Raw genomic sequence first — 24,233 nt, forward strand, 5'->3', positions numbered from 1 at the left:
GCAGGCACTTTGAGGGTGTTTATCTAGAAAAGAATAACAACTTGTTTTATTCATGTTGGGGATGGAAGACACCATGCCCTCTTGAGAAAGGGTGATGGGTATTAGCACAAGAGGAGTAGTTGCCTTTTATTGTGGCACGCTACGGGTGTGTGTACAGGATACGTGCGCGGGTGCTTCACTGCGCTGATGGAAGGCATGAACCCAGGGGATTGTGTTTGCTCGGGGGCGCTCTGTTCTTGAAGTCTTTTTCCTTTTTTTGCAGAGGGTAACAAACTGTGGGAGTTGATTACTAATATCCCTATATTATATGTTTTATTCCACAAAAACAGCTTTTTAATAGGGATGACTTTCAAAAAGCTGCAAAAATTATACGGGTTATAAGTATCAGTAATTAAAAAATCAGCCGTGTTGGCATTTTTACACGTCGCAGACTGTCTAGGAGAAACGATTTTAGTTGTCCACACTTTAACTAAGTGAGATTAACGCGTTGCAATAAAAATGTTCTTGAAACCGTGTTCAAAGCTTGTTCAAAGACAACACAGTGTTTTTATTTTTAGCATGACCTTAATATACTATTAAAAACATATAGACGTTCTACACTGGAACCCTGAATGTTACACATTTTAATATCTGTCTATCACAGTGTTATGTTTGAGTCAGCATGAGAACAGTAAAATGTGACATGTTCATCATTTCAAACACGCTGCACGGGGCGCGAGCCTCTGTCCCGTAAAGCTCCCCTCTCATTACGAGCGGTATTTAAACCACCCCAATTAAAATATTAATCATCTTACTATTAATTAGGCTGTTAAGTGCTGCTTGCAGTTTTATTAGTGCCACCATTTGGTGGTCTAAGTGACAACCCTAATGGGGCCGCTCTAAGAAAAAGACAATAATTGGGTTTGGCAATTCCATTTCTACCGCCGACCACGCTCTCGCCCACCCACTAGCCCATCAATAATTTATCTAATTACTGATATTGTGGCATGAGTCACTCTCAATTTAGGAGACAAACATGATTATTTAATAATAATAATGCTTCCAAACATATGCAACGTCTCCTGCCCTGCCTCAGTTCCCTCAATATTTAATGACTTGTTAACACAATGGATGAAAGAGACCTCAAACAGTACAACAAAAGAAGTCCATCAGTGACCTTTACTAGCTAAATACCAAGAGGAGAATTACAACAGGACGAGCCGCAAAAGACAAAACTGCCTCTGTGGCTGCAGGTACGTCTGTGTTTATGTTGCACTATTTGCTTTACTGATAAATAGGAGCTAGAACAGGAGCGCTTTGGTAACCTTTCACGAGTGGTCTCCTGGATTCAGAACGGCAACAAAAAGGGTGGGATTGGAGGGGAAGGGGGCCATCTCAACAGTATCCACACCCCATAATGATCTCCATAATAACCCTGACAACACTCATGGACATAAAAATAGTGTGTGGTGCGGTGATAGAGGCGTGAGTGTATGAGTGTGGTTGCCTTGGATTATGAGGAGCAGTAAAACACAGAGAAACTCAGTGAATATGCTGGAGGTAAATGAAGTCCCACGGGTGTAATATCCACCTCACTATAATAATTCCACTGTTGTCAAAACCCAGCTAGCTTTGCTGTAAGTGTGAGTGTGTGTGCTGAGACTAGCTCACTGGCTCTCACTCTCTGTCGTACCCGCTCTGCATTGCCAGCCAAATCCGACACCCCTTCTCCTTTTTCTCTCTCTGTGGCAAACTCGACAACTCGGAACTGCACCTCAGTAGTCGGCCATGGCGAACAGGAGGAAGTAGTCATTCATCCAGTGTGTGTCAACCAGAAGTTGACTAGGAGGATGAGCATGGAAGCAAAGCGATGTCTATTTCTGTCTCGGATGAGTGGGAATGGTCAGGGAGTGGAGCACAGACTACCCACTGAGGGAGACACTGGGTTTCATTGTGAGCTGCAGGGCTGTAAGGAGCAGTGATCAGAAGGATGGATCTCTTGAGTGTGTGTGTGTGTGTGTGTGTGTGTGTGTGTGTGTGTGTGTGTGTGTGTGTGTGTGTGTGTGTGTGTGTGTGTGTGTGTGTGCGCGTGTGCGTGCGTGTGCGTGTACGCGTGCGTGCGCGTCCATGTATTTCTCTGGGCACATATGCAATAAATGGCACTTATTAGCCTCATATTAGCCTTGCTAGCTGCAGTGCCCTGCAGCAATGAGGTCACATGGAAGGTCACGACTAGATTACCTGGTAACACACTCCCTGAGTGTAAGACAACACATACAGTACTCTTGACAAGCATCTACTTCAAATCTACAAGTTCAAAGTTCAAATTGCAAGATGATTACAGGATGACATCCTGTAATCATCATGTAATTTGAACTTTTTTTGCTCTTGTATTGATTGATAATGTGTTGCAGTGTTGATACTGTAGTAAGAATAGCAAGTGATTTCTAGTAGCACTTTGTACAATATGTTACAATATGTTTATAAAATATGTTTAATAAAATCAAATTCAGTTTGGTATCATAGTAATATGTTCATTTGAAAGAGACACAGAAGTGGTATTTTGTCTAATTTAAACGTGGGTGTGAGGGAGAAAAGGCCTGAGGTCCAGTGGTTTTATTACGTAAGCATACATATATACATACGCACTGTACGTGTGAGTCAATCATCAACGTTCACTTTCATTCTTGTTTCACTGTGTTGCAAGATCTTTCGTTATGTCACGGCCTTTTACACTCTTTTTGTTTTTCATCTTAATGTGCGGCGTAAGCTTTGTCCTGTCGGTGGCGCTATCAGTGCGGTGCAGCCTATAGATTCATGAGGCCCACACTTTCATTCAGGGGGAGGAATTTGCTGTTGGCATTCATGATTCTTAGGGGATGTTTTCTAATGTTTCTGGTGACCTCTGACCTTTCTTTAAGTGCAACCATCAGGTCAAAAATTCAACGGAAACATTGGGAATATGTATGATATTGACTCAGGACATGCATCATCCCCAGTGGATGATCCCTTTCCATTCCAGTACTTATTGCCCATTCATTGAGCATCAGATTTAAGAAAAGTTCTGAAACTTTCTTTAAATTCAAGGCAGCCTCCACTGAGCCTTTTAGATTTTCTATATTTCTGTTGCTGCTGTACATGAACCATCTTCTTACAATTCTCCACACAGGTGAGTCTCCAGTGAACATGCTCAATATGCACTATACTGTGAGCACCTATGGACACCATCAGTCCACAAAGTGGCAAATTGATCATCGTGACTTTCATTGTTGAAGTTGTATTGTTTCGTTCACAGCACGAAGACAAAAAGTCGTCTTCATCTGTTACAACAGCGCACCTGTCTGAACGAGCTTTAAATACACCCGTGTATACATAGTATACATAGTCTTGTTAGGTTAGCACTAACTAACTAAAATAGCAGCGGCTCATTTCACAGGAAGTTTGCTGTTTCGTGCCGGAGCTCCTCCTAGTGGTGGAACGCTTGTGTTCAGTTTATTTCACGTGAAGGAATCTTGTGAACTGGACTGGTTGTTAAAGAGCCTGTGTTTTCGTATGTGACTGAACCTTGTTTGTCGGCTTCAACCTGTATTGTTCCCTCAGAGAAGTCAGTTTGACTTTAAAGAATTGTTACGTTGACAGTGTTAAGGTTGTTTAACCTGAACCCAGTAGTGACCTGTAAATCTAGATTTCTTTAGCTTTGGTTAATGTGTGCGTGCTGACAGCTAACAGCAGCTGATGAGTCAGGGCGGGGATCAGGTACAGTTTCCATGTGCTGGTACTGGAAGTGGTTGAACCTGCTCCCTAGGTGATTGCAAATGTTTTGAAATGGTATTTTTTATAATCCTGAGACACTGTGTGGAGTTTAAAATTCTCAAAATTGGGGGATCTGTGAAATCATAAACACCATGAACCTCAAAATATCCCTGGTCTTTATTGTAAGTACTGCATGTTGGTGTTTCATTGTGTGCATGACTGACTGATATGTGGGGCTGTGTGTGTGTGTGTGTGTGTGTGTGTGTGTGTGTGTGTGTGTGTGTGTGTGTGTGTGTGTGTGTGTGTGTGTGTGTGTGTGTGTGTGTGTGTGTGTGTGTGTGTGTGTGTGTGTGTGTGTTTAGGGTTGAACCCGAAGCCCTCTAACGCTACACTGTTGTCTGAACAGAGGCATGGCTCTCTGCCTAAAATTAGTCTCAGTGGGAAGACAAGAGGCATCACTAAGGCCTTCTCTTTCAGCCAATTGGCCCAGCCCACAGCTGCCCAGCCACTGTCACACTGAGAAGCACATGTCATTGAAAGGAGACATTAATTGCCTTGGTGCTATGGCAGGATGCTCACTAGTCGTGCTCAGGTGCACCTTTGCCGCTGCCTTGCAAATGAGATGCAGAGTGTTGGCTGCAGTACCTCCTTCCCGGGGATAATTGACCCTGGGGATCCGCCTCGCAGTCAACCCACCCTCCTACTTTCCTTGCTTTCCTCCTCCGCTCTTCCCCCTCTGTTGCCTCCAAGACAGCAGAGGACCCCGACTGATTGGATGGTAGTCAGCAGGATGGGGCTGGCCCTTTGACCCCACAGCCGCCTTTCCTTTCTTCAGCACCTCTCCCTTTCTCTCGCTGTCTGCGGCTCCTTTCCAAGGGCGTGCGCACGGTGACGCGTCCAGCGCAGGCGAGGATGGGGTGCTTCATGCCCCGACCAGTCAATAGGAGTGGCATCAACCCCTTCCTCTGTCTTTCCAAAGAGCCCCACCTCACACACCCGCTGCCTGGTCCTGTTGTTTCTGTTGTCGCAGCTCCAAGTTTTAATGAGGTGAGACTCCTCGTGCACCACCGTGTTGCTGGCTGAGCTTCAGCAGGCGGTGCTGTTTATTTACAGCTCAAGGTTCACGCTGCTCACCCTTAATCAACCCATGCATTGCTCCATCACAGACGAGTGTGGGGGAAACACAGGCCCACCTGTACACCTGCGCCCAGTGCACTGAATTACCATTTAAATCCTCCGCTGCTCTACACTTCTGTCTGACTTTTACGCTGGTTATTGTCTCTGTGCACTACTTTGTCTTCTCATTTGCTAAATGTCCCTCCTGGTCGTTCACCCCGTCCTTTTTCAGTGCAGGTCCTCTCTCTCTCTCTCTCGCTCTCTCTCCCTCGTGCGCTTTGCCTTTCAGAGTGTGGCAAAAGGAGTGCAAGTACGTACGTGATGAGCCATTCGTAAGAAGCCTGCAGCTGAGATCGGAGCCCCCTGAGCATAATATGCAAGGTGTGGCAGAGAATGACACTGTTAATCTTGAAGGATTACTTTCTCATGGAGCTATTTGTCACAAGAAAAGTCTATACTGTTTGCATATGTACTGTGTGTATATTCTCACGTCCCCCACGTCCCTTTGTCTGCGCTGTGCATGCATGCATGCGTGTGTGCGCGCGTGTGTGTGTGGTTGTTGAATGTTGAATTTCTGATCTAGTGTAATTGAATAGTGGGCCATCTGCTCCGATGTTTATCTTCATCTTTTGTCCTTTTGTTTTTTTTCGCGACTGTATTTGCACACGTCTGATTTCATCTTAATATGGATGCGTGCGCATGTGAATGCGTTTCGCACGACGCCTTTAACTGGCTGAAAGCCCCCGTTTCGGTGGGGAGGCCAGCCGCGGCAGAAGAGGCCCGCGCTTAGTGCGTTTCATGCTTAATTCTGTGTCAATTAGTTGACTGCTACCTTCCCTCAAGCAAAAACGCGCAGAGAGAAACACAAGCCCACAGAAATCCTCTGGCTTTGACAGGCGCAGTGTTCAATCATTTATCCCAAGGCCTCGGGCCACGGAGCACTGTCAACAAACATTCCATTGAAATCATATCAACCCTCTTCTGTTCTCACATTTTTGTACTCTCGCTGCTCTGCCTCTCACTCTTTCCGTCTCCCCCTTCCTCTTTATTTGGATTGTTCCCTACCCTCGGCTTCACTCTCAATATGCCTTTACCCACCTTCAGTCTTATTTCCGTCTTCCTCCTCACAACTCACCCTCTGGGGTGTCTTGGCCTCTGTAGCAGGGATTTCAGTTCCTCCTTCAGAACTGCTGTGCCTTTTTCTTCCCTAACAGGACTTGGCAACAGACTAGTAATTTGTTAAGCTGTTCCCGCTTTGTGCTGGTTGCACCCCAACTTGGCATGTGGTCAGGTTGTGGTTGCGCCTTGAGTCGAGCACCAGATATACTAAGATCACAGGAAACGGCGTATTTCAGCTTGAATTTAATTCAGAGGATATTTTTTAAAAGCCATCGCGGATGCTTTGTAAAACCTAAACATCAGCGACTATGTTTCAAGTGATTCTGTATGTGCATTTGTTTATACAGCCTCTTTGGACCCACATCTTTAAGTTAGGAGTATGATGTACTTGTCGTTGCAAATGTTGTAGTTTTCAGTAGAGGTTGAAGTTGAAGAGAGTCTTAGATCACAGCATGAGGCTGGATTGAACTAACAGCTACTGAGGCTGAGCAGGGGTACTGGGCCACTCAAATGGAAGCAATGAATCATTTTACACTATTAGTTAACATTTTTATACCCATGTGCAAATTAAAAGAAAATAGAGATTTGGCTGTTTGGAAGACATCAGCCCATTAGCTTCACCGCCTCCATCTCGCCAGTTCTCTCCATTCTTTGCTCTTGGAACTCTAGGAAATATGCTGATGTAGGAAAATCTGCAGGTTAGGTGGACATGGGCCAAATCAGAGCTTTTTTCTTGGCTTCCCCTGCTCTGGGCTACAAACATTGATGCAGAGCTGGAGATAGAAGGGAACCAATCCTCCCCCTCCCCTGAGCCACAGAGAAACTCAACTCACCTGGGTATCTCTGTGGCAGGGAGTAATAAATAAATGCATCGGGTTAATTATTAAAGACAGCCTAAACGAGGATAGATATTATCCTCTGAAGGCTTGCTGCTTCCACAGGCCTGATATTAACTTAGATGTTTTGTTGGCCTCACTCCTGGTTAGGAGACACATGCTCCATATCTTTATTCTGTCATGGTGGACAGTTGCTCATATTTACTCTAATTCCTTGACTCTGTTGTTTCTTTTCTGCATAATCTCTGCAGGATAGAAAAAATCCAAAAGAGGCTCCTTCACCTGCAAACATATATTTGAAATGAGTTGTGAAGCAAATGACAGCTCTAATTAAATTGATCAAAGAGCAGAATTAAACTGTGTCTTAGTTCAGACTTCAGGCCTTTGAACACTTTTGGTGGGTGCGTCTTACTCAGCACATGAGCCACCTACACTAAGACTACGCAACCTTTCTGCAACCGTCACCAAAAACTTTCATACAAATCTTGTATCTTGCAGAAAAGTGACTTGTTCTCTTTGTGCTCATCTCACTAAATCCTACTCTGTGTTCTTTTTGCATATTTTAGCCAGAGCAGTGCTCAAACCCTCCTGCAGCTCAGCATCACCTCCCACAGCAGAGTATCCCTGACTTGACATCAAATCCAGAAGATAACAACAGGCCCTTGTATTAGTCCCTGGACAAAGCCAAATTAATATTTAAAGATCATTACTTCTGCCCTGAAGTAAAACACAGAGACTAGGTAATTAATTGATTGAGCCGGGTGGTCCTCAGAGAGATTAGACCGGATGAATGTTGTTGTTGTTATTGAAGTATATTTGATTGCTTTGAGCAAATGATTTCCCATTGAATGTAAAGAAGGAGGACGTGCTACTGTAAGTTTGACCTGTAAGGCATGCGCATAGTTCATATTATTGGATTGATATAATCAGTTGGGGATTAATTGTCCCTTATGATTTCACACAATATGTATGTAGTGTAAATGGAAAGTGGCAGGAAATCGTTGTGTAGCACAGTTGCCATTGGCAAAAAGGCCTATTTTTACGAACTTGTGTAACAAGTGGAGGGGTTTTTCGAACTTGTGATAATAGCAGATGCACTTGGCACGAAATTAACTTGTGTTCTACATCATTTGGCCCGCGTCCTGTATAAACTGTTGGATGTGAATAGAGTGTCAACAGAGTGCTAATTGTTGTTGAGCATTTTGATTTATCACAGACACAAGCCAAGGGAGAACAGAGGATCATTTTGCATTTGGCAGGGCGCCGCCCGCTCCCCAGCAGCATGCCAATGGTTCTGCGTCCTGGTGAGGAGCCTGAATCCAGCGCACCGGCGCTTCCTGTTCACTGTCCGCTCAGTGCACCGTGGCTCTGTCCTGCTGAACAGCACACTCGTCTTGTGACGTTGACTATCCTGGCCTGTGTTACTTACTGAAGCTTTCAAAGTTGGCCTTTCTTTCACTTCATTTCACTGACACTGCTCGGGTTCCTTTGCAGGCGTATAACACAAAAGTGGTTGTAATGATACTTGTGTACAGCTGGTCCTAAATTAGTTTAAAAGGCTTCTTATGCTTGAACAAATCACACAGTAAAAGAGCCTTAGAGGGACTGTTCTGTGGTCTATCTGTCTATTTTAATACAGCTAAAACTGTCACATTGATCTCAATGGTTAACAGTTTTTGTGCGTGCGTGCGTGCGTGCATGCGTGCGTGCGTGTTTCACAGAATGTGAAATTGAGGCATTTTTATTCTGAAAACATGGAGAGAGCACATACAATATAGCAAAAGGTAGCTACACTAAATATGTGGCAGCCACTTTTTTCTCTCAGTCAGATGTGAGAGGTGTCACGCACAGAAGACATAAATAATGTTTTGGGCAGCATATTGAATAAACTTTTCAGAGTTACCCCAAATGTCCTTGGCTTAGAAAACATGAAAAGATGCTTTCTTTCCTTTTTTTCTATTTTTTTTTTCTTTTGAAAGCTGCTTGTGAAAGGAGCATTCAAGAATCACCAGGTTTTTCACAAGTTTTGGGAGATGCCTGTCATGAATGAACATGGCGGTGTGTTGCAGTGCCAGCTGGCAGAGGAAACCTAACACGTCCCAGAGATGAGCGAAGGGCCAGCTGGATGCCCGCCGAGAGCTTTAACACACTCCTCACCAATGCTGCAAACTCCGTCAGCCCGTCCTGGTAACTGACACAACACAACGCTAATTGTGCATTAATCAGTGGGTGTAGCTGCTCGAGCCTTCTAGCCTGTGGTGCATTTCAGTGGTTGTGAAACACAAGTCAGAAGGTATTTGTTTCATGGCTTCCTGTTTCATTTGCCGTGTGGTTAATCAGTCAGTTAAACGTGTAGTTGCATATTTGTGTGTATTGGTTAAATTTTTATAGGCTAAATTTAAAACTTATTTTTTATTTATGATCAGCATGACGAATAAATCTTTGCTTTATTTGGGTGATAAAAGTTTACTTTTTGCTAATATAATTTATTTTGGGTCCGAGTTCTGAGTCACTACGCAACCCTGATATCTGTAATAGTTACTACCAGCTGCTGCTTCAGCGTAATTTTAAATTGTTGAGTTTTAAATTGTATCCTCAGTGAATAAAATATATATTATTAACACTTATGGTTGTCAACCGATATGTCTTGACTTATCATTTTTACCTTATGACCAGGATAAATGACAGAAAGCGTAAAATACATATACAGCAAATGGGTTGACGGGTAAAAATGCATCTGAAACACAGCAGTGACCCTGAACAGCCAGTTAAAGTCAGTTAGTGATGAGGTGAAGGCAGCTGTGAGAAAAAGTTACACTAACGTTACTGCCTGTTTTTGTGCTTTGCTCATTTTTCTGCTTTAGGCAGTAATCAATCATCCAGTCATTTATCTCACTGCTCACTGCTGCTGAGTTCCTTTAATCAACTGCCAAACTCTCTTAGCTGCGCAGTATTACTGACTACAGGTCCGTTGGCTCACTTTGTAGAAATTACCTGTAAAAAGTCAAGTTCCCATGCTTATCTGCAGCATGTTGTCATTGTAATCCATTTAACATAACAATGCTGAACAGAGCGCAGCATCTGGAAGAGCAGCGCTGTCATTAGTATTACACTCTTATTACAAAGCTTTACGTTTATAGATAAGATCTTGTGAACAGTGTAACATTTGTACATCATTAGTATTATGTATTATGAGTTAATGTGGCGGACCGACACCTTCTACCAGCATCTGTTGTAATCTGTTTAAATCCAATTACAAGAAGTACCTTTGAAAACGTAACATGCTCTGACTCCAACCTTTCACAGAGCGGTTTAGCTTCTCTCTGCGTCTTCGGCCTCTTGGGATGCTGCCCGTCCCAGATGCAGGGCGTCTGGCTTCGCCCCTCCTCGGGTCAGATCTGGCGGCGTCCCCATTGGTGCAGCACAACGGAATGCGTCGGCCTCTGCATGTGGGCGTGTGTGCGTGTGCGTTGAGTGTGGGCGCGCGGAGGGTGTTCACAAGCCGACCTTTCAATTAGGCCCGGAGTATAAATATCTGAGGGTGATTGGAATGTGGCGGCTGCTGGCACAAAAGGCTCGGCTTGGCTCCGCTCCAAGACCCCGTCGCTCACTCACTCGCTCGCTCGCTCGCCCGGTGATGCTGGAAGCTGCCCAAGGTTACTTCATCAATGGACGCAGTGATTTCAAGCGCCATGTGTCTGCGCCGGCGTGACCGCTCCGCCATCCGTCCGGCTCACGCCGCTTTGCGTTTGAATGAGGCCTGCGGTTGAACCCGGTTTCATGCCCATTCCTTCCCCTCATACGATTTGTGCATCACTAGATTTTGAAATTCCCATTCCAAAAAGCGTTTCAAACAAATTTTCCTTATGTGACTTTGTATACACACACACACACACACACAGACACACACACACACATATATATACTTCTGCCCACAGCGAGTGTTTGGGTTCCAGTCCAGCTCCTAATCTTATTTAGCTAATGCTGCAGGTGAACGGTCCCTGTATTCTGCCTGGGGAGACCCTGTATATCCTTCACAGATTATAGGGATGAGCTCCCAGACAACTTATCCCTCCGTCCCGAAAGCCTGTCACCGTAAGCTGTCTGAGAAATTATCCCCACACCCAGACAAATGGTGGTGAGGGTATGAAATGACAAAGCGTAAATGTTTTGGAAGAAGGATATGTTGCCACTGTCACCGAAGTATCTTGAATGCGCTGTAGTGCACAGATTACAAATAGGATTGGACGTATTTTGATACCAGACGGCCCGTTATCTTACCGTCCACATCTCGAGAATGTTGTATTACTTCCTGTGTCCTGAGTTAATGTTTTCTCGTGTTGTCTTCATAATTTTGCAAACAGTAATTCCATGGCCCACAAATAATAAATCTACCCACTTCTTTTATCCTTTGAGCCCCAGCCCCCCCCCCCACCTACCCAAGCTATGTCAGGGAAGCCCACCACCCCCACCCCGCAGGCATCCCTCTGGAATCAGGAGAGATTAAAAATTAGGGGATTAGGTTCCCCTCCTAACCCTGTAATCCACCAAAACAATGCTTTCTAACGTCAAGCGAGAGCTCCTGAGGCGTGGGTAAGTCCTTCATGTCAGTTATTCCTTATGGAAGGGTTCCCTTGGAAAAGACGCGCACTCGCTTTCTGTCTCTGTCCACCTTCTTCGTCCCAGCCCCCCCACCCCCCCACCCCTCCCTTTTTATGATCCAGGGCTGTAATGAGGCAGCATGGGAGACGAGACCTAATATCTGTTAATAGGGTCAATGGAATAAACAGTTTTAAAGGGGTCACCGTTGGCACAAGGACGAAAAGGCTGCTAAATGCTTGTCTCCTCCACTGCCAGTTGTAACTATTATATTTTTTACAACAACAATACACTGTCAGACAGTAATAATGAGTCTGATAACACAAAGAAGCGCCGGTGATGTAAGACACAGGCAGGCTCCTGAATTAAGAACCTGTTTTAAATATGTCAGTGCCACGCTCAGGCTGGAGCTATAGCTGGCCATGGGATGCACTCCTTTAATTTCATCGCTCTGTCAGCTTTTATTAAAACCCATTTGTCACAAAGGGAGAGAGAGAAAACGAGGAGAGGAAGAGAGAAAAAAGTAGTGATGAGTTGGGGGGGGGGCCCAGATGGAGAGTGAGCGAGAGGAAAGGGGGGAGAAAGATATAAACACAGAGAAAGAGATGTTGAGACAAAGAGGGGTGACTTTCCCGAGGTGCTAGATAAGAGAATTTGTTATTGTGAGGAGGGGCAAGTGTTACGGGTGGTGTTGATGGCGGGAGGGGGGCAGGAGGAACGGGTTGCCATCACCTTGGGAAGAGGGTTTTATAGGTGGAAGACGGGTGGTAAGGAGGAGTGGGAGGGTCCAAGGGGCTCAGCAGGAGTGATTAATGATGAATCCCGGGTATAGTGGAGCGGTGGGACTCCCCATTCCCGTCTCCATCCCCGCTCTTCTCATCCACCTTCCCCCTCAACCCCTTACCCAATCCTCCAGCCCTCGCCACCCCACCTCCGTGCCCATTTGTAACTGTCTGGGGAGGGGCCGCTGCGGACCTGGCGAAATGCCCCCTCATTTTCTTCAAGACAAGAAAGAGCAATTTGTCCAAAGATGTGTCATGTCCGAATGCGGCTCCTCGGATTTGTTTTGTGTTGCTGCTGTTTATTAATGACATTGACTCACGACTAATTCTTTTCCTTCACTCTTCCCTCACATCTCAACAATGTATTGACACACGCTCACATGGCGACTGACTCACATGCTATTCAAATTAACACGTTTTGATGTTTCTCCTAATGAAACACTAACAGGATTAGGTCCAAACTCCTGTCTTTCATTCTGAGTGTTTGAAGAAATCATGGGCCAAGAGAAGCTCCGGTGACATGCACATTTATTTGTTTTCTTTGGGGACTAGTCTAGGGTTTTTGCCAGACTTTACGCGTGGCAGCCACACTTCCCTCACTCGTCACATAGTTCTGACTAGCGCCCCGCTCTGAATCTGCATCAAAGTGAGTTGCCACCACATTCCCGCTCTGTCCTCTCTGTCCCACGCACTCCAGCACCTCCATTCAAAAGGAAATTAAATGATTCATTACAGCTCCCCGCCTTCTCCACAGTAAAAACATGAAAAATAAAATAAAAGAAACACTAGAACAATGTGATTTACGTTATTCTCCTCTCCCCTTGTTTCTTCTTAACTGAATAGTACATGATGGCACTTGAAGGAGATAAAGAGCAGGAAGACGAAGAAAAGCAGAAGGAGAGAGAGGGAGTGAATGAGGGAGGGAATAAAATCAAGTGTGACAACATATGAATTTCAAATTTCTGAGGAGACATCAAAGTGTGCCATCCGGGGTGTCTCCTCGACAAGGACACTTTCTGATTTTTAATTCCATCCCCTGATTGTATCGCAGAGGCCCTAACGAAGAGCGAAGGAGCAACACCAGTGAGTGGCAACAGGCAGCGAGAGACGGAGGAGGGAGAGAGAGGGGAAAAGGTGGTGGGGGCGGCGGAGGGAAGAGCGTAAGTGAGATCAGAGGTGGTTAGAAGACATAGATAGAGGAGGAGGAGGAAGGAGAGAAGAAAGGAGTGCCTCATCCAAACACAGGCGGCGCGGCCCTTTGTTGTTGAAGCGATCATAGCTCCTCTTTCATCAGACGGAGATGGAGAGGAGAGAAAGGGAGAGAGACAGGGAGACTGAGAGCAATCCACTCCTTTTTCCGCTGGGGTGACAGGGACATGGATAGAAGGAGGGCAAGCTTTTCCCCCTTTGCACATATCAAATCAAGGCTTTTCTTCCAAGGACTTCTCATGTTGCTCACACTTTCAGAACAAAATGCTTACAAGTGAAACTGGCGGCGCACGATAACAGGGCGCCCACGTTAACCTGAAATATTATCTATTTACCCTCCGTGTCAACACAAGGTGTTGCTCATCGCTAATCGCTGCTCCTGTTCACTTCTTTCTGCCTTGCAGTTCTGACGGCTGTTCGCTACCACAGAAGTCTAATTGCCTGGGAGCTTCTCAGCAGGAGTGTGGCAGGCCTCTGGCATCGCCTCTCCTGGCAAAGCGCTGCGCCAGTAGTGCTACGCTGCCAGCCCACCCTCCCCAGCATCCACGCCAGGGGTCCCATAACCCAGAAGGATCCCCCATCATGGGCACTCCCCACAAGGCCTCTTTGGAAGCGGATAGGAAACCCCAGGGAAGCAGCAGAAAGGTTGGAAAGGTCAAATTACTGGCATGCATTCACATGTAATGTCTCTCTCTCTCTCTCTCTCCCTCTCTCCCTCTCTCTTTTGCTCTTTCACACACACACACACAAACTTCATTTGTGGACTTGATATTCAGCCCCACATTGTCTTATCATAAAATATTTTAATAAATTTAAGTCGTGCACTAAAATCAAAACAAGGAAACAGAGGGAAGATGTCGTAAGACGCCAAATAACGCAGAGTCAGGACAAATTTGGAAGCACGTTAGACCAGTTTAACTGGTCTCATCAATCACAAGGATGATTACAGGCTTGAAACTTAAGGATGTTGTAATTTAAAGCAGCTCTCAGTTCTACACCAGAGTGGAGGCAGAGCTGCAGGCGACGCCAACAACACACCTGGTTAAGATTTGAGGAGGACACCAAGATCGTCCAGGTTTAATAGGAATTTCTGAACGAAAGCAAAATGAAATGTCTTGAGCTTTGACTAGTTGTTGATGTAGACTTCATATAGATATATATATATATATATAGATATACATGTGTAATGTAGATTAGAGCTGCAGGTCACTCAAAACAGACACTGAACAATTTGCATGTGTTTAGAAGTGGAAAAAGTGACAATAGCAGCTAAGCTAATTCCGTATAGAAAGACCAGTAACACACATGAAACAGACTAGAACAGTTAAAAGAAATAAAATTTCTTAGAAAAAGTGCAGTGCGGTTGTTTATTACACTTTGTTATAAAACAGTATTTTGGTATAAAACCTTAAAACTTCTGACTAAGTGGTCAAATCATGCTTTTCTTTTTTTTTTTTTTAATCAGATCAGAGAATTAAGACAGAAGGTCAAACGCACCCCTGCCATACACACCACACCACCCTGACACACAGATGCACACACTCACTCACAAGGGCCCCTCCTCGCTGGTTGAGAGGGGTGCATGGTGAAGCAGCTGGGAGACGTGAAGCCACAATGGCCCTTTAGGGCGAGACGGCCCTAATCCGTCCCCCGTCCGACCGCGCCGGTGAAAGGAGGCCTGTCAGTCATGGTGTGGCACCCTCGGGTCTCTGAGATAGGCGTGCTTAGAATTAGGATTTACTGTACCCCCTCTCTTCTGTCTTATTAAAAACCTCTTTGCAGACAGACAGAGATACATGTATGCACGTGTGTCCATGCAGGCGTACGCACACACACACACACACACACACACACACACACACACACACACACACACTGTCTGTTACCTTTTACAAGACCCTGTCTAAACCCATTTATGTATTTTGAAAAAATCTGCAGATGAAGAATGAATTAATATGTTTTACGCCATCACATTTTTGCATTTTAAGAAATGAAATTCCAGGAAAAAAAATCACATCACAGTTAAATTTGTTTACATTTTTATTTTGTTTATTTTTGCTTCATCTTACACAGGATAATTGTTCTTCACTTGCTTCTACATAGCATGAGAACAGTGTCAATTCAAATAAGCAGTTGTACTTCAAGGAATTACATGCTGTCTGTGGTAATGACGGAGACAGCCATGTGGAAGCGGAGCATGGGTGATGATCATTTTGGATACATTTCATAGGTCTGTTGTTGCCAGACATGAGCATGTAGACGCACACACAGAGTTATGGATGGAGAGGCAGCCACACGGGAAAATAAGATGCAAAGGCAAATACGCGCACGGATCACACACACACACACACACACACACACACACACACACACACACACACACACACACACACACACACACACACACACACACACACACACACACACAGAGTAAACACTTATTTAGAGGTGTCAGACACTGCATGTAATATCCTCTGGCACAGTAGTTGTCTGTGTGTGTGTGTGTGTGTGTGTGTGTGTGTGTGTGTGTGTGCGTGTGCGTATGCGTATGTGCATGCGTGTGCGCACACCGATGAGCCGTCAGCTGAGCTGTGCACTGTCCGTTGCGGCTCGGTGATGGTGATCAAATCTAACAGACAGTGAGGACCAGAGCGCGCTTTCTGCCTCAGAGACAGGGAGAGTGAGGGGGAGAGAGAGAGAGAGACAACAGAGGGAGAGAGGACTACGACTGCCTCTGGCCACCATTATCTCTTCAGTGTGTGACTGTGTCCATGTGAGTGTGACAGTGTGAAGAATAGTGTTTGTTTGTTTACTGGCTGTGTGTGTGCACACATGGGTGTATGTGAGCCAGTGTTTGCTTGCTCATGTGTGTGCCTGTCAGTGGATCTGAACCAGCGCGTGTTCATATTTGCCCATATACAGTAACTCACTGGGAGGCAACTACTGAGCCAGATGACGTCGTGAGAAGGTGCCTCCTTAAACTTCCTGTGTCTTAAATGACATAAATTTGAAGAAAGAAGAGATCCTAAAACACGCAGTCTAGAGAAGTCCTAAAACAAAGTGTTTGAGTGAGGAGGCTAAAGTTTTCCTGTCTCGTTTTAGGCGCAGACTCACTTGAGTCACTCGCTCACTCGCTCCTTTCTTGCCGTTCTGTGCAATCATTTAATTTGTTAGTTCAAAGACTTCGCACAATAAACACTTGTTTAATTACCATTAAAACAGCCCTGCGTTCTACCCTGTGTGTGATTACAGCTGCGATGAGCAGTCAATTAATCAGTCACAGATTCAAAATTAATTGGCAGTTACTTTGATAGTCAATAAGTTATTTTGTATCCTTTAAAAAAAAAGCACATTTCTGAATGATGTAACGTGAATATTGTATAACTCCTTATTTATCATATGTACACTAACGTAAATGTAACTTAATATAATATACAGTGTAACAAGGATGCAATTTAACATTCTGGAAAAATACATGCATCCGTTACTACAAACTAATATTTTCTGTACTTCTAAAAGTCTGTTTTTAAAAATATTATTAGAATATTTAGTTTTTGTTTGAATTTTACACCTACCTACAACTACTGTATATGTCTGTGACATAAAGGATGTGTCAGATGTATTTGTATGTGTTGGATTATTGTCTGCATTGTCCTGTGTTTCCTATTGTCTACTTTATTTATATTGTTGCTTTTTTTTTTAAACTATCCTCCACCCGGATCATAAACTCAAACCCTTCCTGCGTCTGCTCCAGAGCCGGGCTGGTCTGGAGACCCACACCCACATTTAACGTACCGCTAACTCTGCAGACCGAGCACCTCTGTCCACACACATCTGTCACTGCGGTGTGATTGAGAACACGTGAGATAGTGTGTGTGTGTCTGTCTGTGCATGTGTGCGTGCACAAGAATAATAAATGACCATCTAATCACTCACACAATGCAGCTAAGCCCCGTAATAAAAGAGTTGATAAAAAAAAGCATAAAACTTAAGTGGTGCAGAATAAGACAGTAGACATAAATAAAGAAGCTCGTGCTCTATAAATCTTAACCATAAACACAAATATGACTCACATATGTAACTCAGGAGCCTCCTCGCTCCATGCTAGAAAAAATGACCCTAAAGCGTGTGTACACATATCTGCTTCATCCTAATTTTTCCTTTTTGCCAGCTCCTGCAGAGCCAGGCCCTGCACTCATAGCATGGTGCACTAAGTTTTAATGGTAAATCAACAAAGGGCCGACATGAAAGAAAGGCTAGCTTTCCAGTTTGCAGGGTGAAGAATTATTCATCAGCACTGTAGTGTTGCACTGCAGGCGAAAATCCTGCAGCAGCGCTCCATTTTAATTGCCAGAAAATGACTGTAAATGATACAGAGAGAGCGGGAGAAGGAGGCAAAAAGGGGAGACAGAGGGAGAGAGAAAAGGAAGAGAAAGTTGGAATAGGAGGTATAAAGAACGGGGAGGGGGGAGACCCCCACCACCAACAGCTGCCCCCCAAATTGAAGACCATGGTGATAAAAAGCTATGTGGCAATCAGAGAAGTGGAGTGTCCCCCCAGCAGCCTAAAAGAGAGATAGTGAAGGGAGAAAAGAGGAGAGGAGGGCGAGGGGGAGCGCCATCAAAAAAGGAGTGGTGGGATTAGGTCTGAGAGAGAGTTTACTACGCTCTTTTTGTGTGCCGAACCTGCAGGATTAGAGATAACAAATGTTAGCCGAGGACCGGCACCTGCTGTGAGCTGAGCGGAGGAGGAGGAGAGGAGGAGAACAGGGGACGAGAGGAGAGGAGAGCTAACCCGCTAAAACAGCAGAATGGGCTTTTGTGGCCCCGTGTAGAATTAGAGGAGCGGCGGCTGAAAGGAGGGGGGAGAGAGGAGCGGGAGGATAAAGGGGGAGGGAGGTGGATGGAACGGGCACAGAGTAAATTTGTAATTGTCAAACAGATGAAGGAGGCGAGATTTTGTGGAGGGGTAAACATTGAACTTGCTAATCTGTGGACCTTAACGCTCGCTCGGCTCACAGCCTCTGCAGCGCTGCCGCCGACGCGTTTGTTTGCTCGGATCACGGCGGCTCCGCGGACGCTGTGATCGGACTTCATGTAAAAAGATGTGCCCTTAAAGCACATCCAACTTGAGCGAGCGCCTGGGCTCTGATCCGTCCTCCCGTGCGTTGTCCTGAGCGCCGCTGCTCCACGCGCTCCCCCGCACACGCCGGCTGCTCGCCCGTGTGCGGGGCTGAAATTGCTGCTGGGGCCTGGGGACCTCCCCGCCCGCTCCCTGCAATGACCCCGGCCCAGGAAGCACTCAGACTGGTCAATCAGCAATTAAAAGCCTGTCTGTGGCCACTAACTCAATCCAACCACTCAGCTTAGTGCTTCGTTAGAGCGGAGGAACCCAGACGCGGCCGAGACGAACTCAACGCCGGTGACCCCTCTGAGTGGTCACTCTTATACGGTCTACGTGGGGGGGGTTTCACATAAAGGCTTCCCTAGGTGAGCAGCAGCACAGTGGAAGCACGCGTGACAAGAGTCAGGGGGACAATTTAGCTTGAGGTCTGGCCTGGACAAAAAGGTCATGACCTCTCTTTTACAAATGTCTTGGTACCTGCACTTCAACCTGAGGGTTTAACCCTGCTTAGCGTTCAATACTGACTTTGACCTTTCCTCTGAGTCTGAGTGGGAGTGTGCGCTCAGCTTCAGACACACACAGCCAGGCCTTCGCGGAAACCAACACCTAAATGAAAATGATAGTGATGTGGACACAAGCGTATGGATATTAGTTTTCACTCTCGCTGGCAAACACTTACACTTTTTGCACGCAGACTCGCACGTTCGCACGCTTCACTCAACCCATATGTTGCCTGTTTTTACTGTTTCATCATTCACTCACTGCTTGGAAAAAATGGAAATGTAATATAAAAACAAAAGCCAGAGAATAACTGCAGGGGCTGGTAAACGAAGCATAAAGACCCCGAGTGACCGAGGGGAATTATTTGGCTCCATTAAGCAGGCATTAACATGAATTACTATCTAATTAAAATTAAACAGCTCATTAATAACTTTGCGTTGGGGCCTTAGTGTGGAAGTTCTCTGGAGTGTGTGTATCTAGTCCGTGTGTGTGTGTGTGTGTGTCGTGGCTAAGAGAGCAATGAAGTGGGATAAAACTAAGGCGGTGCCCCAAAGGAGAGTCAGGCCTCAGAGGGCTTACCTGTAACAAAACCGCTAGTCTGAATTAGCCAAAAAGATGTTCCTCTCTAAATAAAGTTAACTTTATTCACAGTTTAATTCTGTAAAAGCGACGACTGCATTAAAACAAAACACCCCCGTGGCTCAGAGGTTAAAGTACCAACCTTAGCATCAGCATCTGTTGCCCTTTGGTATCTGTTATGTTTTCGACTGTCAGCTCTCTAAAGGTATGAAGACGCCCCAAAGCGCTTTAGGTGTGAAAGAAATCACTTTAGACTTGTGTAAATGTGCTGTAGAGTTAAAATATCCTTTAAAATTGCGCAGCTGTGTCTTTGCAAGACTTTCATTTCATGTCAGGAATTACACAGTTTACACAGCTTTTGGCTAAATTACTGTAATCGTAAACTCACTACCACACACACACACACACACACACACACACACACACACACACCTAACGTGATGCTCATTCGTGTGTAAACTAAAGCAGGTAAACATGCTGTAATGGAGCTAACAGACCTCCTCTTCCAGGCTTGTTTGCACTCTTTTACACACACACACTGCGACAATATGCGTCGGACGTGTCCACACACTCCTGCTGTGTCCTGCTGCGGTCGTGGCCTTCATGTTGGCAAGTCTGCTCAGCCTCAGAGGATCTGTCGGGATGAGAAGACAGGGACAGAGGGTGGGAAGCAGAGGGTCAGAAGTCTGAGATCACCGTGTTACTACTTATCATCATCATCACAGGACACGAGCAGGATGAAGTTGTAGAGGATTCCTGGACATTCGGCCTCAGTAACCGACAGTCAATGCACACGTAACCTCCAGCCTGCTCTGACTGCACCGTCCTTAACATCAGAAACCAAAAACCTCTGTCTGAAATCCTCCCCACCTCCCTGTGTATTGATAATGCGACCTTGTTGTCCAAATCCACTAGATTGTCCAAAAGCAAAACCTCAACAATATAACAACAAAATAAGGTGAAGGAATAATGATAGATAGTCCTCGGAGATGGTGAGTGAATGGCAGAGAGAGAGGGATATGGAGTTAGGCCCCAAATGTATGCCAGTGCATGCATCAATCACCCCCCACCTCCCTCCTCTTGCTTCTCCTGGCCAGGAGCTGTTTACCTCTCTATCAGCGGTGCGCTCTAAAAGCAGGAACCCCATCCATATTCACCGGCCTCAAATTCCTCTGCTTATCTCCTCCCAACCCTTGAAAAACCTCCCCGTGTTCCCCTCCGCACATACATACATACATAAACACATCTTTATGGAGGCGGGAGGCAAACGTGCTGGGCCAGAAGGGGGTCGGGGATAAAAATCACCTTGAATTCAAAGCGGAGGATTGTGGGTCCTCGGCTGGCGGACGGACGGACGTGCAGCCGGCGACTCGAGTGAGGCTCAGTGAGACATGACACACAAACCAGCAGGCAGGTTGGGAGGCTTTAGGGGATAGCAGTAGATGCCTGGACCAGGGGGCACTGGGAATTCAGGGGATTTGGGATAGTGAGGTATGACGCTTATAAAATTGAGTGTTGTTAGATGATATGTGTCATTAGGAGATAAGTTGTAGTTATAACTTTAAGGAATGAGTGTCACAGTTTTGTCATAAAGACACTCCACCAACTCCTAGACTGACACTCCATCCGTCTGCCTGGGACATCTCTGAGATCTAGTGGGATTGGCAGTTATTCCCAACAAGGAATTTTACACGAAGTGGACAAATCATGCATGTTGGTGGCTGCTTTGAAGGGGGGAGGGGTGCAGGAGACTGACTGATAACAGTTGAGAGCGTAAGTAAGGGCTCAAAGAGTGCTTGAGCAGAAGCAGAGACACATGGAGTGAGGGGGGACCGGTGCCCCGTTCCACAGCAAGCTGCGTTGTTTGGGGATTGAAGTTGGGAACTCTCTCCACTACTAATTGCGCGCCGGTGCCTTTCATGAATATTCATTCTGGCGTGTTCAGACCCCGCCTAATTAGCCGAGCGATAGAGGAAGAAACTCGCACCTTTTACCCACAGGAGAAGTCACCCCCCTCCACACACACACAAACACACACACACACACACACACACACACACACACACACACACACACACACTCGCATTCTCATGGGGATGTTGGCAGAATCGCTCGAGTTCATTAACCAGAAGAGAAAAAAAAAGTTACCTGAAAAGCACGGGACGATTTGGTCTTCAAAATGGATGGGCGAACAGGGACTGCATATTTAGTGCCTATTACACACGTCTATCAAAAAAAACCAAAAAAGAAAACAATACAATGGCCTCATTGAGTGAGTTGAGGGAAATTCCTCCCCTCGCTGTCGTTGGGGTACATCACATGAATTTTAAAATCTAAACAGAACTTGTGGCAGGTCGAAACGTCCCCCTGGGATAGACAGGGACTTTATTTAACCGTATTTAACATCCAATATGAGGCCGCGCCGTCTGAAGACTGCGAGTGTGTGTGTCATTTCAGGTGCACCTGTTAAAAAAATAAAACCTAATTAAACTTTGTGTCGAAGTTAAATGTTTGCATAGTTAACGCCTTAAACTGAGGACCAAAATAAGCTGCGCTGAAAACTCACGGATCCGCTTCAAACATTATCATATTTAAAAATAGACGAGGTTGCTTTAAATTAACTCTGATTAATAACAATTCCTGTTTTGCTCGTCTGCATTATTATTTCCAGTTCAGTGAACAAAATAGAAAATCGTGTGACGTAATTTCACAATTGTTTTCACCATTTGTCATTGTTATAGGTTCTTATTTAATATTTGTTTCCTGACAGGCAAAACAGACAAAGACGGAAACTTGGTTAAGTCGCAGGTCGATGGGTCCTATTGGCTGAGGTGCGTTGTGACAATGACTGCTGCATATTAAGTAGACTGTGGGGGGTTGACACGTGACTGACGGGAGGGGGGGGGGTAGAGCCCCTCATTTTATTAGCTATACCTTATCGCAGCATGCACGTGAATGCAGACACGACATTTAGTTAAATATTTTTTTTACAAAGATGATAAAGTGCAGAAAATGCATCACGTACATTTAGTAGATCATTTAGTTTCATTCCTGGTACGTGATTTTTCCTGCTTGTACAGTCGATGCTCGAGTAGAAGTAAAGAACACTTTGCTGAATTGTGTTTCCGGGGTGATACAAAGAAGACGCTTATTTCTGGCAGAGGGGAGGGGGGGGGGGTCACTTCCTCGACATTCGTCTCTGCGGCTCATACTCGATGTGTGTCGTATTTTTTTCAGGTCCATCATATCGTGTTCATTCCCAGACGCTTTTCCTGTACGGCCCGTCATTCCGCACTAAGTTCTGTGTGATCCCTTTCATTGGGCGCACCATGGAAACCTGGTGCGTCTTGGCAAAAATGCACCTCAGCGCACACAAGGCCATATTCTTCACAAAAGGGCCAAAGCATCTGGATCTGCTTTTTTTCCAGCAGCTCCTCGCTGGCACATGCAGCACAAGACTGGGTCTGTGTGGCACAAACCACTGCTTTTTATAGACTGGGAGACAAGAATGAGTGAATGGCTAACGCATCTTCATTAACTGAGCCCCGGTCCCTTAAAGTTGGGACACGCAGCCACTGGGTCTGTGAGGAGTTTAAATGACACTGACAGTGCGAGATGTGCGTTTTTCCTTTCAACGAGTCGCGTTAGATGTGCGTCGTAACATTGCGTTGCGTCACTTTATGCATTTTAGACGATTTCCCTAAGAATGTTCTGTAAAACATTAAGTTAAATGAATAAAATCATTTGTGCAGAATCTTGTTAAAATGTAAAAAAATCAGACAGTGTAATTAATTAATGTGTCGTTTTTCGTTTGCAAAAATGTATTTTTCTAAAATGAGGATCTCGCTCGTGCAGCTAATAATTGGTCCGGTGCGTTAAAACATCACCGTTGATCTTAAAAATCGGACTTTGTTACACGCTAAAATAACGCGCCGATAAAACGCTGGCACCGTCTCCAACTCATCCCAAATACATTTCTAAAGGATTGATGGACAAAAACCACGCCTTTCAAGAGATGATGACGAGCACCTGTGACCCCGGCAACAACACTCACACACTTACACACACACTCGCTGCGTTGTTAAGGCTGGAGACAAGATTACAGCAAGGACGCGGTCACAGCAGAAAGGAGGCAACTTACCTTTTAGTCATGAAGTCCCGGATTAAAATGAGCACTAGAGTTGAGTCGTCCTGTAAATAGAAAGAGAATAGTCGCACGGGGGAAGATGACAACAAACAAACACGCGGCAGAGATAAAAAGGCAAAACATTGCTTTCAGGTAAATGATTAAAATGGGACTGTTGCGCCTGAAAAACCTTCCAAAAAGCTCCTGTTTTAGAAAGAGTGGAACATGTGCCTGATTGCAGAGTTTTAGGCGAATGGAACGGGAGAGATGTAAGATTTGTTTAAAGCCCCGCATTTCCATTTAAGAACGTGATTGTGTTTGCAAAGATCCCTTTCAATCTTCGCATCTCCCCCCCCCCTCTCTCTCTACCCCTCAGCGTCTCTGAGGCTGCTTTGCAATTCATAGAATTGGTAATTTGCTATTGGGACAAAACGTGAAGGGAAAAATAATCAGATCAACCGGGAGAGGTAGTAAGGAAGGAGCCAGGAGGAAGAAACACAAGGTTTCTCT

At 45.3% G+C, this 24,233-nt stretch overlaps 1 protein-coding gene and 1 long non-coding RNA gene across 16 annotated transcripts in view; one reads left to right on the top strand and one right to left on the bottom strand.

The window, feature by feature from the left end:
* The window catches only part of pou3f1 (POU class 3 homeobox 1), a 194,581-nt gene that overhangs the window by 152,632 nt on the left and 17,716 nt on the right, over positions 1–24,233 (top strand). For 9 of the 15 annotated variants that reach the window (XR_008692731.1, XM_055502916.1, XM_055502917.1 and 6 more), the window contains one exon: positions 13,798–14,038. The gene's annotated coding sequence lies outside the window, so the exon portion shown is untranslated. The other 6 variants (XR_008692726.1, XR_008692729.1, XR_008692730.1 and 3 more) reach the window with 6 other exon arrangements.
* On the bottom strand, positions 15,418–23,878 carry LOC129603114 (uncharacterized). The gene is made up of 2 exons (XR_008692741.1): positions 23,739–23,878; positions 15,418–20,231 (listed from the first exon to the last, which is right to left on the bottom strand). It is a non-coding gene; the product is annotated as an uncharacterized LOC129603114 (long non-coding RNA).

This window comes from Betta splendens, chromosome 16 (assembly GCF_900634795.4).
Source record: "Betta splendens chromosome 16, fBetSpl5.4, whole genome shotgun sequence".
In the NCBI taxonomy this organism is placed as follows: domain Eukaryota; kingdom Metazoa; phylum Chordata; class Actinopteri; order Anabantiformes; family Osphronemidae; genus Betta; species Betta splendens.